At 36.6% G+C, this 20486-nt stretch overlaps 1 long non-coding RNA gene across 2 annotated transcripts; it reads left to right on the forward strand.

Annotated features, from left to right (window-relative positions):
* Positions 1–1213: 1213 nt before the first annotated feature.
* LOC145641122 (uncharacterized) lies at positions 1214–14978 on the forward strand. Of its 2 annotated transcripts, none has more exons than XR_014115193.1 (4): positions 1214–1537; positions 1829–1913; positions 2126–4953; positions 14366–14978. It is a non-coding gene; the product is annotated as an uncharacterized LOC145641122 (long non-coding RNA). The 2 variants fall into 2 exon arrangements; XR_014115199.1 differs by having other exon boundaries at positions 2126–2353.
* Positions 14979–20486: the final 5508 nt, after the last annotated feature.

The following is a 20486-nucleotide window of genomic DNA, read 5'->3' on the forward strand; positions in this document are numbered from 1 at the left end:
TGGTTGGAAAGCTTATTGAAAGACCTATCCAACCAAATAATAATTGGATCAAAATTATATAGCCATAAAATCATTTCAGCTCGGTTTTGTAATGTGGATATGGAAAGTGGAAAGTAAGTTATGGTTTAGGGAAATGAGCTAGGAAATGGATTGGTTTATGAAATGTATTGGGTAGAAACATGGACTTAAGCACTCCAAAGATTAAATACTCAACTCGACCAATAATGGCGGTGAAAGGCGTTCATCAACGGGTTTGGTTTTGGGGAGACATTTTTAGGTGTCTACATTATGCTTTAACATGAACATTTTAGGTTGGATTTGTAACTTCATCCCCGAACTACCAGTCATGGTTCCAGACCTATTGGAGTTAACGATCTCTTGGATCGTTAAGGGATGTAACCTTCACCTCGTGAACGGTTTACAAGTTTCTAAAACTTGTTGGCGACTCTTTTGCTCTATCTTCTTTCCCTTTGGAAGCCACCATGCTTAAGTGTATGATCACAGTAGGGTTCAAGCTAGGGGTGATTCTTGAAATATTCCCTACACCCAGCCACCGGTATAACGGTCCACCAGTTTGTTCCGATAAAGATCAGACCGCAAGAATCGATTCACTGCCCGACGTCTTATACCGGGCTTGTCATGCTGTGCCTCCTCTAGTTTCTTTTCAAGCTTCGACTTGGCCTCCTTTTTTGTCTTTAAATTTTTCTCAAGGTGAGAAATCTTCTTCATCAGCTTCTCCTGATTGACAAGTTTTGCTTTTAGCTCTAAATGGTCAGCAACTTGCCTTTCTATAACTTTCATGTCAACCTTGAGCTTCTCACGCTCATTAATGGCAGCCTTGCACTCGTCATCGCACTTCTTGAACTTCGTCTTGGCCTTGTCAGTACAACATTGGTAATACTTGTACATGTGCACAACCTCGATGACAGAATTGACAGTCTTGAAAAGTAACACTACTAAAATATTTGAAAAAGGAATCGCAAATAAAAGACTTGTCATATCAACCAACATGTCTTTTTTATGTAAGAGATCTAATATTATAAATGACAAGTCTCTAACGTGTATTAGGCCCCACCACTACTGTGACAGTAAAAGAAGTAAGAGATCCATTGTCAAACCCAACCGGTCTCTAATGTGTAGTGGGGCCAAATACTTAGATGAAAGAATAAAAAAAGAAAAATATAACAAATCCGTTGTTGGACTTGAACGGCCTCTTAGGCTCTTACCTTGTTTTTTTTAACTTTATTTACTAACCTTTGATTCATTTCTCTCATTCTAGATCTTTCCTCTATCTTTTCTCTATCCTTCCTCATTATTTCCGCCGAACCTTTATCTTTCTCCATCTCACTCTATCCTCTCTTGGCTCTCCAATATAATTCGCCATTAAATTTGTGATTTGACTATTTGTGAAGAATTTTTGGCAAAAATCGTGGTTAGTGGTGGTAATGTTGTATATAAGTGAAGGCGGGTCAATTGTGGTGGTCGATTCAACAGCAAGAAGACTAGAAACAGTTACTAAAATCTAAATCTGATAAAGGTATGTGTTACAATTTTATTTTACAACTTTAATTTGCTGGATGAATTTGCTTTACTTTGTAATTAGGATTTAAGGGAATGATTTATTTATTTATTTTTTAAATTCATGTACACTGTAGAATACGAAGATATCAAAGGTTTTTTTTTTTTTTTTTTTTTTTTTTTTTTGGAATTGCTCATGATTTACAAAGTATAAATTTTCCAATTACCGTGGGATAATTTGCTGCTAAACTTTAGAAATTTTATTTTTAATTACTTATAGTTATAGATCTGAACTTTCTATGAATTACAGATTTTAAGTACGGAGTACTCTATTGGTTTGTTGTTGCAACTTGCAAGGTTAAGGTGCTGCACATCACTTGTTGGGAATTTCTAAGGTTAGCTATATATGCTTCTTGTTAGGAATTTCTAAGGTTAGCTATGATTAACATTGATAAGTTAGATCTTTCGATCTAGAGGGGCTTAGAGATGTCGGATAAGCTACTAATTCGTTTTTTTGTTACTTTACTGACTTGTTGTTTTGATAAATGTAATTTAGATTAATCTTAATAAAATTTTGTTACTAATAAAGTGTCAATTGAACTTGCAGATGATAATTGTAGGGAATATTTCAAGCGTTAATCCCCAAGCTTGAACCCCACTGTGATCATACACTAAAGTACGGTGGCGTCCAAAGGGAAAGAAGATAGAGCAAAAGAGTCGCCAACAATTTTTAAGAACTTGTAAACCGTTCATAGGGTGAAGGTTACACCCCTTAACGATCCAAGAGATCGTCAACTCCATAAGGTCTTGAACCAAATAGGGTTCGGGGATGAAGGTACAAATCCAACCTAAAAGAGATTAACCTGCCCTAATAATAGGCCTCTACTTTATTCTGATCGTATTCATGTGCGCTTTTTGACTAACATACAATCAATAGGATTAACCTTAAACTTGTTTATCTATGTTGGTTGAATATTAATGAACAAATAAATCTATTATTGGCGATCACTTGAATTATCATCATATTAACCCTAAACAAGATTTTTAAATTATCTTATTAAGCGTGATTACAAGTACTAATTCCCTTTAAACATGCATAAAAGGTGTGATCAAGCAATAAAAGAATAAATATCAAGCAACATAATAATCATAATAAAAATAATAATGATCATAATTATATTAAAGCATAATAATAACAAGATCCTAGGCATGGTACTAACAAGATTAATAACAAACCCTAGCATGTCACTAAACAATAAAGATCAAATATATAGCCCTAACATAATACTAACATAAATAAATATTAGGAACAACATAAAAGGAATCGTACTTTTAATCATACTTGATATTAAAATTACCCTAGACATGATACTAGGAATCAAAATAACAACCTAAGCATGAACTCTATATCGTAACATCAATAAAATCCATTAAAGTACTTACTTTGATGCCTCGTACCTCTTTCTAATAACAAAATACACACGTTAGTAACTTCGAGGAAAATAATAAAGCAAACAATTAAATTAAATCAAATAATTAAAAGAGAGATTTGGGACCAAACCCTCAGAAATTAAAACCTTTCACGTCTAGGGCGAAGGCAACTTCGAATATGGCTAGGTGTGTCTAGATCTAATGAATCCGGAATTTTGTATTTGAGAAACTAGTTTAGAAAAAGAGAGAGAGAGATGAGAGTTGGTAGATTGTAGAAAGAACTGGTTATTGATGAAAACTGGCTATCAAAAACGGAGTTTTTAGTACGTTATTTATAAAGAAAATCATCCAAAAAGATAAAATATCAAAACAGAGTCTGGCGCACAAAAAACTGGATTGACGCCACCATCAGCGCCAGGCGCCAAAGCTGGCGCTAGGCGCCAAGCGTAGCGCCAGGCGCTACAGCTGGCGTTTGGCGCTGATTCAGAAAATCACGCGTTTTCTTAAAATCAGATAAAAATTGCCTTACAGGAGGATAAAATCGTATCTTCTCCAAAAAATGCTCTTTGATTTTAATTAAAACTCTGAAAAGTCAGCAAAAGTCAATTTATCAATTGCTAATTGAATTAGGAATGAAAAAGAACCTTCTAGAAGAATCTAGAAAACTAAAACCATTCCTAATTGCATTAGGAATGATAAATCTATATTAGGCCCTCCCCTAGATCATTAGGCCGCACATAAGGCTCAAACCGGGCCCAGTTCAGTAATTTGGCCATAACTTCCTCAATATTCATCGGAATTGGGCTTATAATATATCGTTGGAAAGCTCTTGTCAAGCCCTATCCAACCACACTACTATTGGACCCATATCATGGACAAACTAAACTTGATTGACTGTTTTCTTAAAATAGGTTTTCAAAAACAGAGAGAAGAGAAAAGAAATTAAAACTTTCCGCAACACTAAACTTTCCACACTTTCACTTCATTCGATTATGATTCGACGTGAAAGGTACTCATCGCTGGGTTTTGTAGACACCTAAAAATGTCTCCCCAAAACCAAACCCGATGATGAACAACCTTTCACCGCCAGTATTGGTCGGGTTTAGTATTTAATCCCGAGAGTGCTTAAAAAATCGTATTTTATTAAATTCATATTTTTGAACAGTCCATGGATTAGTCTTGATGTTTGGTAAAAGCATAGTTTTAATTTCAACCCAAACTTATTAATTAATTTTTAGCCCAAACCTTTATTATTTTATTATTATTTATTTTTTGCCCAAACCCTTTATTTATTTTAATTTAATTATTTTCTTATTTTAGCCCGAATAATAAAAAGTCAGAAAAGGTCCGAAATTATCAATTGGCACTTAAAATGCCGAAGGAAATTAGGGTTCAAAATGTATTTAGACGGAAAAACAGGCTGGAATTTCCCGCGCCACGGCAGGTACCTACCGTGTCACGGGAATCCTTCCCGTCTGACGGTGGGATTTTCGCGTAAACCTTTAACGCGTTTTTTATCCCGTTTTCTGAAAATTTCCCACGTCACACCAAAAATGTACCGTGTCACGGGAAAGTGTACCGTCTGACGGTGGAGCTTCCCGTGTCACGGTACAGTTTGACCGTGTCACGGGATACTTTTTAGGTTTTTTTATCATTTTAGGGTTCCGTGTGCTCCCTCAGCACATTTTCCCTATAAATACCCCCTCTTTTCTGATGAACGGGGCACCGAGTAATTCTCTAATTTTATTCTCCTCTCTTCTATGCTTTAGCCTAAACACTAGCCTACCCCTTTTTATTTCAAAATTCCTTCTTCAAATACTCAAAGGAGTCCATACTTTACTCGTGGTTCTATCCTTAAGCCAAGGCGTGAAAGGTAGAATTGTTTGAGGGTTTGGCCCCAAAATCAATTTTACTTTATTTAATTTAATTTGATCATCGTTTTATTATTTCCTTGAAGTTACTAACTCGTTTATTATTTTGTAGTTGCAAACAAACAGAATCAAAGTAAGGATCATGCTCCTTTTATTTTTATTATTTTTCTAACGATTTTATGTTGTTGGAATTGTGATTAATTTGGTTTTAATATTAATGTTGTTCTACTATTTTTATTATGATCACCATATTGCATGTTTAAAGGGAATATGTAATTGAAAATCACGCCTAATAAGATAATTTGGACAACCGGTTTAGGGTCCTTTTAATCTTATTATTAATTGAAGTGATCACCAATATTTTAGAATTATGTGTGCATTAATATTAAACCAATTTAGTTAAATAATAGTTTGGAGCGAATTGAATTATTGTTTGTATGCCTTTGAGATCACATGAATGCTTTTCACTATAAGAATCGAGTAGAGGCCAATACGGGCGAATGTGACTCCATAACTCACTTCGTACCATCATCCCCGATCCTCCTTTCGTGGTTCCGAACCATATGGAGTTAGTAATCTCATGGATTATGAATGGGGTGTAACCTTCACGGGTCAATCGTTGATGCCTATCGTTGTCCCTTATCGTGGTTGCCTTTTATGATCCGTGAACGGTTTACAAGTTCCTTAAAAACTTGTTGGCGGCTCCCTACTTTCCTTGTTCCTAATCGTATATGTCAATTCCCACTTCCTATGAGTGCCAAGCATATTCACCACATGCTTTAACGTAGGCGCACTTCGAACGACGCCTACAGGTTTGGTTTTGGGGAGATACAAATGGGTGTCTACAAAAGCCCCCACTTTAACTGAGTTTGGAGAAACGCGAGTTTCGAAAACAATAGTCAAAGTATCGATAGGGACGAAGAATGATTCAGAACGTTCTGCGATCCTAAATCACTCTTGTAACGCCGATACCTGCAAACTAGCGTTAGTTAAACAGATAAAAGAGTTAAGAAACGCGTATCTTGCACCGTCGAGCACACGCCTCTAAAAGTAACCGATTTGATGCCGTTGTTGCCGTTGTTTTGATGACCTCCTGCAAGCTAGAGAATGCCATCCCGCTTGAAAACCGCTACGCTTGTAACTGCTTCCAATATAGAAGATTGCTTCGCCTGAAACGATCCTCCTCCGCTATGATAATATTCCTCATCCAAGGGAATACTATCGAAGATAACTTCACTTGAAATCATCCCCTTCCACTTTATGACCATCTTCCATGTCTAAGGGAACACGATCGAAGACAAATTCGCCTGAAATCACCTTCAGTTTCTTTTTGACAACTTTCCACAATCTATGGAACGCCATCTTGTTGTTTCAATGTTCACTCGTCTCTGAACAAAGAGCTTCCTTTTTTTTTTTGGATATGTTCACGCGCCTCTGAACAAAGAGTTTCTTCTTTTTTTTTTTTTGTTATGTCCACGCGTCTCTGAACAAAGAGCTTAAAATACATGTTCACGTGTCTCTGAACAATAGAGCTTTTGATGATATGATCTTCTGAATGATGTGTCCACGCGTCTCTGAACGAAGAGCTTGATAATAGGATGCCCACGCGTCTTTGAGCAAAAGAGCTTTGATGGAAATGTTCACGCGTCTCTGAACAAAAGAGCTTGAATAATATGCCCACGCGTCTCTGGAACAAAGAGCTTTGATTGATATGCCCACGCGTCTCTGGAACAAAGAGCTTTGATTGATATGCCCACGCGTCTCTGAACAAAAGAGCTTCGATACTTGAATGCTTGTTGCGATAATATTCTGAAGAAAATTTCTGCTTGCCGATCTCTAAAGCTTGCTTGAACTTTGCTTCCGCTAAAACCCGTATGTCGGTGTCTCCGTGATGAGCCAATTCTTAGGCGCTTTAAGCTAAGTGAGACGATCTTTCATCAGGTCTATCACTTATTGCGATTGTAATTAAACTGACTACTTAATCATGTCAAATTGCTTATATGGGCTAACTGGCGTACCAAGGAACCCGAAATTGATGTATGAGGTCGACATCACCTTTCTGAGAGGCTTCGAGCTCTGTCGTTGCTGAGATATCTCTGGCGCCAAGAATTGACTCTGCCGCCAGACACTAGGGAAGGGTCTTCCCTATTCTGCTGCACCTGTATTTATTTTTTACTATAGAACTTTGCTAATCTCTTTAATTATCTTAGGGTTGACTTAAGGTTTAACGTCGCTTGACTCATTGACTTGACACGACTCAAGGCATAAACTTGACTCGCTGTGATTGACTCGAGGTTGACTCGACTCGAAGTGAGATGACACATGTGACTCATGACCCGTGTGTGCATTATATTATGATTGTGCGCTCGAAAATGCAAAAAAAAACCAAAAATTTTCCGTCATTTTTTTAGAGGGTACCGACTTTCCCCCGAAAAAGAAAGACGCGAAAAAGAAAGAAGCGAAGTTTTTGCATGCATGTTGAATGAGCTTAGTCAAATGTTGTTTGATACCATCTCTCAAGGTGCAAGGATTAATCCATCCTAGGCTATCTCAATGGTTGAATCAAAGATGAAAGTATTTGGGTAACTTAGGCACGGAGGCTAAGCACTTCATACTTCGATGCAATGATGATTATGATTGATGAGTGATGTTACAAGGCATGCTTCAGCGTTAAGATTTCATGACAAAGGGTTCCTAAGGGAAAGTATATTTGGTCATGTATCTGTGATGTGTGTGATAGTGACACTAAAGTTAGGCCGCAAAGGCTAAGTGTGTGGAGAAAATATTATTTTTAGAAGAGTCAAATGATGGTAAGCTAATTATGTAGGGATCAAGCCCCCAAGTCTAGCTCTACATGAATAGGGATGAGCATAGGAGATCCCTTGATATGATCATGGTGTGAGTGTGTGAATGTGAATATGAATGCATGTTTATTACGGCCGCACCTCGATGTGAGGTTGCCTACGTATCTGTTAGGAATCAGGCCGAACGTAGCTCTAGCCGAACCTCACACAAGTATGTGTATACCTCAAAAAGGTCTTTTTAAGGGTTGTAACGTGGTTAGGCTAAAGGTTGAAGAAGAAGGGGATAAAAAAGCTCAAGACCCTACATAAGCCCCCAAGGTGTGCAACCTTGCTTTTGAGTCTTTATATTTTTATTCTTGAGTTTCTACTCTTTTTTAGTTCACTTTTATCTTTTGCTTTAACATCTATTTTATTTTTATAAGTGTGGGCAATCCCGATCATGCGGTCTATCACTCACTTGACATTCATGTTTCTCAGGCAAGGTACCGAGCACTCGACAGAGACGCAATCTGAGACGTGTTCATATCAAAGACATGTTCATGTCAAAGACATTGGAACACTTACCCTTTTGTACACTTTTATTATTTTTTTGTTTTTGATTATTTTTGCTATTTTAATCTTTTGAATTCACTCAAGCCTTTTGAGAATTGCATAAGTTACTCACCATCCCATCCCAAGGTTAGGTATATGTAGGTTGAAAAAAGAAAGGTTTATCGTTAGACGAGGCTCAAAGTGGTTTATGAAGAAAGGATTGTAAATTTGAAAGGTGAAAGGAGATATGATGTGGCTACAAGGGGTGCCTCAAATCATTGGTATACCTTGTGCTTAATTCAACATGGATTTTTTTTTTTAAATGTAATGAAATGATCATATGCAAGAAAATAAATGCTCATTTTATTAAAAAGGGGAAAAGAATGAATCTACAAAATTAATTTAAAGGAAAAGAAGGGTGCCTATGCTTGACTTATTGGGGAAAGGATAATAAAAAAGAAATAAAAAAGAGGTCACGAAATCTTGTCGTTGAAGCTCGCCTCTTGTCTTGTGTTGTTTCCTTTATCATCACTCGCTCTTCTTGTTAACTGGAGGTATGGGAAGCTTGTTATTATCAATCAAATGTTGGATAGCCTCCTTTAGCTTCCAACAGCTCTCAGTAGCATGACCCCTACCTTGACGGTACTTGCAGTGTTCGTTTGGGTTCCAAATAGGCAATCTCTTCTCAAGTGGGGGATCTCGAATAGGTCCAATAGGAGTAATGAGTCTTTTGGCATGGAGTCGATCGAAAGCATTATCATAGCTAATTCCAATAGGGGTGAAATCCTTTCTCAGTTGCTTTCTAAATCCTAAGATCTCATTAAGGTCGAAAGTACCAACACTGTTTCTAGAGTAGGTCTTTTCGGAAGAAGAAGGATAGTCGTTCTTTTTCCCTTTACAGCCACTATTACTATTGTTACTAATCTTGGCCTTCTTGTCGCGCGGAGGAACATGAAGAAGATTTGGATCAATGAGGTCTTGAACACGATCTTTGAGGGCGAGACACTTTTCGATAGTGTGACCGCGACCTCTATGGTATCGACAATAGAAATTTGGATCCCAATTGGGAAAACGTTTTTCAGGTGGAGGGTCTTGACCTTGATCGTGAAGACAGTCAAAAGCTTCATTGTAAGTCATTCCTATTGGTGTGTATTCTTCAATGGTCCGTCTTGCCTGTGGCTTAGGAGCATTGAGTTTTTCATTAAACCCTTGGCGAGAATTTTGTTCGATGGCCATTACCCGATTTGCTAATCCTTCTACCACATTCAAGAGCATGGCAATGACATCTTGCAGTTTTCGAACGTCCTCTTTTAGACTTGACGAGTCTTCCCTGGTATTATCTAAGAAAAGACTCTCATCCTCCCCAATCATGGCCACTTCATCGAGAGAGGTTATATAAGCTGTCTCGATCATGGGCTCTCCTACAGGTGTGATAAGAAGTGATGGATCAAAGGATGCTTGATCTTCTTCGATGGCCAGAACCTCGGAGGGTCCATTGTTATCGATCAGATCTTGAATAGCTTCTTTGAGCTTCCAACACTCCTCAGTGTCGTGACCCTTTCCTTGGTGATATTTGCAGTGCTTATTAGGGTCCCACTTGGGTGGCCTGGCTTCTGGAACTGGATCTTTGATGGGCCCTATGGGCATGACTAGTCCTTTGTGATGTAGCTTCTCGAAAGCTATTTCATAACTCATGCCAAGTGGGGTGAACACTCTTTTTGACCTTTGGATTCGCGCTTTAGAGGCGTTCGCGGCATGTACCTCATTAATGGGAGAGGAAGAAGAAGGATGGTCGTTCTTCTTTATTCTCGCACTATTATCTTCAGAAGATCATCTTCAATGTCAATGCCTATATTATACACAGCCTTGAAAGTATTCAAGTCGTGTTGGTACTTTAAGTGCTTTGAATACTTCCCTTGGAGATTCTTGATAAACATCCTCACAGAATCCTTTTCAGTGGGAGTCTTGATCATATTAGCAGAAGTTTCCCTCCATTTGTTGAAGAAAGAAGTGAACCCTTCGTTTTCTTTTTGTTTTAACATCTCAAGTTGTCTATGGTCTTTCTCGTCTTGGATGTTGCACTTATATCTATCTATGAAAGCGTTTGTTATCGACTCCCAGGAAGAGGTTTTCTCTTTCTCGAGAGAAAAGAACCATTGTTGACAAACGATTTCGAGAGATAGTGGGAACAGAGAGGGGAAAACCTTCTTATCGATACCCTTAATGCTCATTATAGTTTCAAAAGCTCTTAGATGGAAGTAAGGGTTATCCGTTTCCTTGAATTTAGGGATGTCAGTGGCGTTGAATTATGCGGAAGAAGTTCCTTGTCCAGCGAGACCCCTTGTGAACTCATGCCCTGAAATTTATAGTCACTAGATAGCTTGCTTAGACTCTCTTGCATGAGGTCCATCTGTTGTTGCTTCACGGGATCATCGATCTTGAGTGTAAGGAGCTTCAGTGTCTCAACCACGGTAACCAATTGGTTCCTAAGCTCATTGACTTCTTCTTGACTTGCCATTATCTTTTTAGCTTTCCTCTTTTGATGAATTGGTTTATCAAAAAGTGAAACTTGAATAAAAAGGTTGTCCTTGATTAATCGTCATTCTCTCCTCGACCAAGTACTATGCAAAAGGAATTTGGGGATATTCATCGTTAATTATTTGACTCAAACTTTATTCAACATGCAATGGATGGAGGAAGTGAAGAAAGATTGGAATAGAGTGTGAAAGAAGATTTAGATGGAGGGATGTGAAGAATTAAGAATAGAATGTACCCCCAACTCAAATGGCGGAAAAGACCGACTCATGCATGAACCTAAAACATGGTCATGGTGACATATACTCAAAGTGTGTGCTAAGACTAGTGAGTGTAGGTGGCATGTTAAGACTCGTGTCATGACCATGTGGCTAGACTATGTGACTAGACTCAATTAATGACTCGACAAGGTGTTATTGACAGCGAAATTTAACCGAATTAATTAGCAAACTGGTTAATTAGACACTAGGTGATGACTCAATCAATAATCTGAACTGTCGGCAAAACGACAGGACTGGTGTCGCACTGTGTAGTGTAGCGCCAGACGACAGAGCTATCGCCAGGCGCCACACTCCACAGAGTGGCGCTACAGCCCAGACTTTGGCGCCAATGCTGGATCTTCGATCTGGAACTGTTTTTGGTGTTATTAATCAACTGGGTATGCCTAAAGTCGTACTTAAAGCTGGGCATGGGCCGGGTCAGCACGCGGGCGGCCCGGGCACGGCACGGGGATGGCCCGGCACGGCCCGGCCCGACGGCAGGCCCGGCCCGGCACGATGGCACGCCCCTCGTGCCTCGTGCGGGCTGCGGTGAAAAAAAATCCAAAAGTGGCCCGGCACGGCACGAGCCCGGCCAATAGCCCGTGGCACGGCCCGCAGGCACGGCCCGCAGGCACGGCCCGCGGGCTAACGGCTATAAACTGGCGCTGCTCTTGTTTTTTCCCTCCAACGGCCATAAACGGCTATAAACGGCTCTATTTTCACTTATAAATACCACCCTCAACTTCCAATTCTTTCCACAACTCAATACTCATCTTCTCATCTCATTCTCTTACTCTCTTACTCTCTTATTCTCATATATTATAATTTATAAATTATAATCTCTTAATATTTCTTAATCTCTTATTCTATTATAAATTTTACATTTTTAATATTATTAGTCTACTACCAAAAAAAAAAAAAAAATTGTTATATTTACATTCGGGAAATTATAATTTCGGGAAATTATAAATTCGAGAAATTATAAATTTGGGAAAGCATTGAAGCGTCATTGTAAGATCTAACTCAACTTTATTTTAATTTGTTATTGTTATTGTTATTATTATTATTATTATTATTATTATTATTATTATTATTATTATTATTATTATTATTATTATTATTATTATTATTATTATTATTATTATTATTATTATTATTATTATTGTTGTTGTATACTTGGAACTACTTAATTACATAAAAACTACTTTCTATTTTAATTGTGGGTTATTTGGATTGTTGAAATCTGTCTAAGGCGGGATTTGGGCTCTGGACAACGTCGATCCTAACCATAACCTACCTGGGATCTCATTGATTTAGATAATCTACTATTATTATAATCATTTTTGAAAATTTATTAACTTACTAATTAAGTAATAATTAAGAAAAAAAACTTACTTATACTTGTTAATTGTTATAATTTGTTATAATTTGTTACTTTGTTAGTGTTATAAACTTATAATTGTTAATTTGTTATAATTGTTAATATTGTTTAATTATTATTTATTAGTTAATAATCTTAATTAATCATGGCATCAAACCCGAACCAATCCTCCTCTAAAAAAGCCAAATCTAAACGACCATTGGAAGGCTCTTCTATGCCCCCCCCCCCCTACAATGCAAATCCCTACTATGCAAATCCCTACAATGGCCAATCCCACCCACCCCGGGTTTTCTACCGGTTTTCCCACCGGATTAGATCAACAAGGGACATTCCAACCATGGCAAAGCACCCAATCTCCACCTTATTATGCCTCCGCACATGATATGCCTTTTGAATTTAACTATCAAACAAGTCAAGCAAGCAACACACAACCTGCCGGCTCTAGTGACCCATCCGTCCAAAATACTATTCCCCCATCTGATAACCCATTCATTGAATGGTACACCGAAGAAGAAATGACCCTTTTGAAAAACCGAAAGAGTAAATGTTGGCAATATTTCTTGTTAAGTAAAGATGGTGAAAAAGCCAAGTGTAAAACTTGTGGTAATATTTATTCGGCTCCAGCCAAAGGCGGTACGGGGCACCTAAACCGACACAGTGAAAAATGTGGTGCCCCTAGTACTGACCCAACTCAACCAAAAATTTCTCAATTTCATCCTTATGGCTTCACTTACAATTATGAGAGGGATAGGGATGAACTTGGGAGAATGATAGTCCAAGCCGAACAACCTTTTCTTTTTGCTGAAAGTGATCCGTTTAACAATTACATTAAACGAGCACTACAACCCCAACACAAAAAAATCTCCCGAAAAACCGTTAAAACAGCTGCCATGAAAACTTACTTAGAATACAAAATGAAATTAATTGAAGAACTTAAAACTCTTACTTCAAGAGTTTCTATAACTTCTGATGCATGGGATGGTGGTTATGGTTTACATTATTTGTGTGTTACTTGTCATTGGGTTGATAGTGAATGGTTATTGCAAAAACGTATTATTTATTTCAAATTGCTTGAATACCCCCATACGGCCTTTAATATTTCTAATTGTATTATGAGTGCTCTTGATGAATATTGTCTTAGGGACAAAATCATGTCCATGACGTTTGATAATGCAACATCCATGACAGCTAGTGCTAATCTAATTAAACCAAACTTGTATAATGTCATAATGGATGGAGATGCATTACATATTAGATGCATTTGTCATGTTTTAAACTTGTGTGTTAAGGATGGACAAGAAGCAATTGGTCCATACTATTCCAAAATTCGAAATGCTGTTTTGTCTATTATGTCTTCTAGCAGTAGGTATCAGGAATGGAGGCGATATCTTAAGCAAAATAAGATAAAGCCTATTAGAATTAAAACGGATTGTCCAACTAGGTGGAACTCCACCTATGACATGTTGAGTCAGGCACTTTCGTATAGAGTTTCATTTTCATTGTTTTACAATAATAAGTATCCACAATTCATGATAGCAGACTCCGATTGGGATAATTGTGAAAAATATATGCAATTTTTACAATTATTATATAGTATGACTCACTGTTTTTCTTCTGTTTATGTTCCTTGCATTCATTCTTTCCTTCAAAATGCATGTTTATTTGCTCAACTTCTTTATGAACATCGATCACAACAAGATTACAATGATTATGTTCCACAAATGGAGGCTAAATGGCGTAAATATTACACTAAGCTTCCTATGGTTTATATGTTTGCTTCTATTTTAGATCCTAGATCAAAGTATGATGGCACATTTATGCTAATTGATATTTACTATGAATGCATGCAACTCGGTGATGGTGTCGAACAATATAAAAATCATGTGAAAGATAAATTTTTTGAGTTATATAGAGTTTATGAATCTAAATATGGAACCGTCACTCATTTTGCCCCTTCTCAAACATCCAAAAGCGTAAGTAAAACGGGCAAAAGTTTGGCGGCCCAAGCTGCTAACATGTTATCTAAGTTTTCAGGTAGTGGATCATCATCAAGGCGAACACAAAGCGATGTTTCGGAGTTGCAAATGTACTTAAACTACGACTTCATGAAAGGCTTGGACGAAGATTCGAGGTTGGGGATGGACATCCTAGATTGGTGGAAATCCCAAAGCACAAAGCATCCAATTTTGGCGGCAATGGCACGTGATATTTTCAGCATCCAAGCCTCCTCCGTTGCCTCGGAACGAGCTTTTAGTGCTTCGGGAAGGGTTCTAGACGATAGAAGAACAAGTTTGAAGCCCGAAACACTAGAAATGTGTGTTTTCTTGAAGGATTGGATGGATGCCCAAGAACGCATCCAAGATCGTACTTTTACGGCCAACGACAACATCGATGGTTCCGATCGTTCTGGTTCAACTAGCTCCTCCGCATTAGCTAGTGAACATGAAGCCGAAAATGAAGACGAAGAAGATAATGAAGACCTTGATTGAAGATTACCAACAACTCGAGAATTAATATTAATTAGCGAAAATTCTAGTATTTCCTATGTACTCTATTAATTAGTGAAAATGTTAGTATTTCCTATGTTGGCTATGTACTCTATTAACATTAGCCGTATAATAAAATAACAAAATAAGTTATTCATCAATTATTGTTAGTTGTACACTTGTACTTCATATTATCTTTTACTTAATAAATTTTTATGAATGAATTTTTTCAACTTTTAATTTTATGGAATATGTTATATTGTTATTTAATTTTTGTCTAATACTTATATAGTTATATGAATAATATGATATATAGTAAATTATGAATGAACAATAAATATTAATATAATTTAAACAATATTTAATATAACTTAACTCCATAAAAAATTTAATAATTATTAAATTCAAATATTAAATTGTATAATTATTCAATTCAATTTTTTCTTTCATAAAAAAAATTCAAGTTTTTTTAAAGTTTTTTTTAATTTTTTTTTTTTAAAAAAAAAAAGAAAAAAGGGTAAGCCGTGGGCCGGCACGGTGGCCGGCACGGCCCGCCTCCACCGTGGGCCGGCACGGTGGCCGGCACGGCACGACCGGCACGGTGGGCCGTGCCGTGCCGTGGACAGGGAAACCTTGAAGGCCGGCACGGCACGGCACGGCCCGCCTCCACCGTGGGCCGGCACGGCCCGGCACGACACTGTTCATGGCCCGCCTAGGCACGGCCCACGGCAGGCCCGGCACGGCCCATGCCCACCACTAGTCGTACTAGGTCAATTCTGATTAAAATATTAGACTTTATTTACTCAAATTAATTAATTAATTAATTAATTAATTAGGCAAATTTCTTCAAGTCATTAATTTATTTAATCTCAACACAATTCAAACAAACAGTTAAGAAATCATAGAATATATGCACAACAAATAATGCACAATTAGTCAAGTAGGCACAATATGATGCAATGAGTTTGCAACCTAACCATGGCTCTAGTTCTCTAAAGTTCGGGATATGGTTTAGTCAATAGAGGGTCCATGGTTAATTGTCCGTATGCACCGCGCGGAAGCCTAACCGTGAAGGGTTAGCGCGAGTGGATGGGACACCGCGAATTTTAGAAAAACTCGCTTCCATGGTTTAGTGAATTCAACATTCTCGGATGTACCCTTTGTTGCTCAGAGCGTTCAATCAGGTAGATGGAGCATGAATTCCCGAGGGGTTATGTCCATATGTAGAACACATACGGGTTTCAGAAAAGTGAGAAAAAACTCAATCCGGAAGTAGGATCGAGCAAACAATACGAAAAACTGGTCGAAATTAGAACGCATATTTCTGGCTCGGTATTGGAGGAATTTGGCGCCAGCAAACAGAGCTTGGCGCCAGGTTTTAGCTGTAGCGCCTGGCGCCAATGCTGGCGTCTGGCGCTACAGTTAAAATTTTGGCGCCAATGCTCTGGCCTCTGGCGCTAATTCCTACATGCCTCAGCAGCTTTCTATGGTCGATAAAATTTTCCAGTTTCGCGCAGTGTTATTTCGGTCCTAGTTGTGAAGGATATTCCTCAAATTTCCTACGTGTAAAATCCTATGTTTTTAACTCATTACAGATGGTCTTTCCAATGAGATCTTTTTTATGCATATGACAATAATGTTAATCAAAATTACGCACATGAAATACTTATAATGTTTCGAGTCTCATCCGCTCATTCTAAATCATTGCCGAAACAAATTCAGGAATTAAAATAGAAATCCTCCCCAGTGGAGTCGCCAAAAACTGTAGGGAATATTTTCAAGCGCTAATCCCCTAGCTTGAACCCCACTGTGATCATACACTAAAGTACGGTGGCATCCAAAAGGGAAGAAGATAGAGCAAAAGAGTCGCCAACAACTTTTTTTAGGAACTTGTAAACCGTTCACGAGGTGAAGGTTACACCCCTTAACGATCCAAGAGATCGTCAACTCCATAAGGTCTTGAACCAAATAAGGGTTCGGGGATGAAGGTACAAATCCAACCTAAAAGAGATTGAACCTGCCCTAATAATAGGCCTCTACTTTATTCTGATCGTATTCATGTGCGCTTTCTGACTAACATGCAATCAATAGGATTAACCCTAAACCCGTTTATCTATGTTGGTTAAATATAATGCACAAATAAATCTATTATTGGCGATCACTTGAATTATAATCATATTAACCCTAAACAAGATTATTAATTATCTTATTAAGCGTGATTACAAGTACCAAAATTTCCTTTAAACATGCATAAAAAGTGTAATCAAGCAATAACAATAAATATATATCAAGCAACATAATAATAATCATAATCATAATGATCATAATCATCATAAATAATGATCAAAACAATAATCATCATAATAACAATTATAATAATCGTAATCATAATAACAATTATAATAAGTATTATAATCATAAAATCATAATCATAAATCATAATTAAAATAATCATATCAACGTTAAAGCATAATAATAGCAAGATCCTAGGCATGATACTAACAAGATTAATAACAAACCCTAGCATGTCACTAAGCAATAAAGATCAAATCTTTAACCCTAACATGATACTAACATAAATATTAGGAAGAGTAGGAAGCATCATACTTTTAATCATACTTAATATTAAAGTTACCCTAGACATGATACTAGGAATCAAAATAACAATCTAAGCATGAACTCTATATCATAACATCAATTAAACCATTAAAGTACTTACTTGGATACCTCGTACCTCTTTCTAATAACAAAATACACGCGTTAGTAACTTCAAGAAAAATAATAAACAACAATTAAATTAAATAATTGAAATAGAGATTTGGGACCAAATCCTCAGAAATTAAACCTTTCACGTCTAGGGCGAAGGCAACTTCGAATTATGCTAGGTATGTCTAGATCTAATGAATGCGGAATTTTGTATGTAAAAGCTAGTTTAGAAAAGAGAGAGAAAGAGATAAAGTAATCAAGAGAATCTTGATGAGAGTTGGCGAACGAATAAAAGAGAATGAGAATGAAAACTGGTTGTAGGTTAAAACTGGTTTTTTAGATGAAATCTGGTTATCGAAAACGGAGATTTTAATACGTTATTTATAGAGAAAATCAGCCAAAAAGATAAAATATCAAAACAGAGTCTGGCGCACCTAAAACAGAGTTGGCGCCAACGCTAGCTTATTGGCGCCAGGCGCCAACATTAGCGCCAGGCGCCAGGCTTTAATGTCTGACGTTAGGCGCTAATCCTGTTTTTGACGCGTTTTCTAAAATCAGATAAATTTTGCCGTACAGGAGGATAAAATCGTATCTTTTCCTCAAAAATGTTCTTTGATTCTAATTAAAACTCTGAAAAGTCAACAAAAGTCAATTTATCAATGCTAATTGAATTAGGAATGAAAAGAACCTTCTAGAAGAATCTAGAAGACTAAAACCATTCCTAATTGCATTAGGATTGATAAATCTATATTAGGCCCTCCCTAGATCATTGGGCCGCATATAAGGCTAAAACCGGGCCCAGTTTAGTAAATTGGTCATAACTTCCTCAATATTCATCGGAATTGGGCTTATAATATATCGTTGGAAAGCTCTTTTCATGCCCCATCCAACTACACTACTATTGGACCCATATCATGGACCAACCAAACTGGATTGGCTGTTTTTTTAAAATAAGTTTTCAAAAACAGAGAGAATAGAAAAGAAATTAAAACTATCCGCAACACTAGACTTTCCACACTTTCACTTCATTCGATTATGATTCGACGCGAAAGGTACTCATTACTGGGTTTGGTTTTGGGGAGACACAAATGGGTGTCTACAGCATGATTTCTACATAATAATATCAATAAAAACCATTAAAGTACTTACTTGGATGCCTCGTACCTCTTTCTAATAACAAAATACACACGTTAGTAACTTCAAGGAAAATAATAATTAAAACAATTAAATTAAACAATTGAAAGAGAGATTTGGGACCAAACCCTCAGAAATTAAAACCTTTCACATCTAGGGCGAAGGCAACTTCGAATATGGTTAGGTGTATCTAAGTCTTGTGAATGCGGAATTTTGTGTTTTGAGAAAAGCTAGTTTAGAAGAAAGAAAGAGAAAGTAATCAAGAGATTCTTGATGAGAGTTGGTGAGAATTGGTGAATGAAAACGGAGTTTTTAGAAGACTATTTATAGAGAAAATTAGCCAAAAAGATAAAAAAAAAAAAAAAAAAAAAAAAAATTCGAAATAGAGTTCTGACGCGTAAAACGAGGTTAGCGCCAGGCACCAAGCTTAGCGTCAGGCGCTAATGCTGGCGTTTGGCGCTGACTAAAATATTGACGCGTTTTCTAAAATCAGATAGAAATTGTCGTACAGGAGGATAAAATCGTATTTTCCTTAAAACATTCTTTTATTCTGATTAAAACTCTTAAAAGTCAACAAAAGTCAATTTATCAATGTTAATTGAATTAGGAATGAAAAGAACCTTCTAGAAGAATCTAGAAGACTAAAACCATTCCTAATTACATTAGGAATGATAAATCTATATTAGGCCCTCCTCTAGATCATTGGGCCGCACATAAGGCTCAAACCGAGCCCAATTTAGTAATTTGGCCATAACTTCCTCAATATTCATCGGAATCGGGCTTATAATATCTCTTCGGAAAGGTCTTTTCAAGCCCTATCCAACTACACTACTATTTGACACATATCATGGACCAACCAAAATGGATTGGCTATTTTCTTAAAATAGGTCTTCAAAAACAGAGAGAAGAGAAAAGAAATTAAAACTATCCGCAACACTAAACTTTCGACTCTTTCACTTTATTCGATTACGATTCGACGTGAAAGGTACTCATCACTGGTTTTGGTTTTGGGGATACACAAATGGGTGTCTACAACATGCATAGGGGATGTAGGTTCGATTCCTACATAGGTTATGTCTATAAAAAAAACTTTCGAAAGTAAACCATAATAACTTAATAGTAAAACATGAAAATCAATCAAATTATTTTTTCAACTTATGTTCTAAATTATTTTTCTTATGTTCTAAATTTTTTTTCTATGTTCCAAATTTTTTCTGTTTATGTTCTAAATTTTTTCCTATGTTCTAAAATTTTTTATATGTTTAAAATATAAACTCTTCAAAATTACAGAAATGCCATTATATATATATATATATATATATATATATATATATATATATATATATATATATATATATATGTATAATTTAATTTTAGTGGTAGCCAATTAAATACGAGATTATTAATTTCTTTTAGAATTAAATAATTCAAATGGCACGTAAGCAAAATTGCTGAATGAGATTTTCTAGTTTAAATTAATTAAATAAAAAATATTATCTTTTGATATCAGATATTTTATCTAAATATATAACAAATTTTAGCACAAAAAAATATACAAAAAAATTATTTCAAAAAATTCTAACAAACCGTGCATCGTACGGGCTTCATTTAGTAATTTTATAATCCTATATATACACTTACACATAGAATCATTATTAGAAAAAAAAATACTAAATTTTTGAACGCTTAACAAAATAGTAGCATGAAAGACCGATGGTGTTTAGAATTGACCATAGAGTCGAACAAAGCCCTAAAATATCCCGTTTGGATCCGAGCACATAGGCTTAGCTTGCTCGGCGAATACGTACCTACGTTGTATTGTCGTTTAT

The sequence above is a fragment of the Chenopodium album genome, chromosome 1 (genome assembly GCF_948465745.1).
Source record: "Chenopodium album chromosome 1, dcCheAlbu1.1, whole genome shotgun sequence".
Classification (NCBI taxonomy): domain Eukaryota; kingdom Viridiplantae; phylum Streptophyta; class Magnoliopsida; order Caryophyllales; family Amaranthaceae; genus Chenopodium; species Chenopodium album.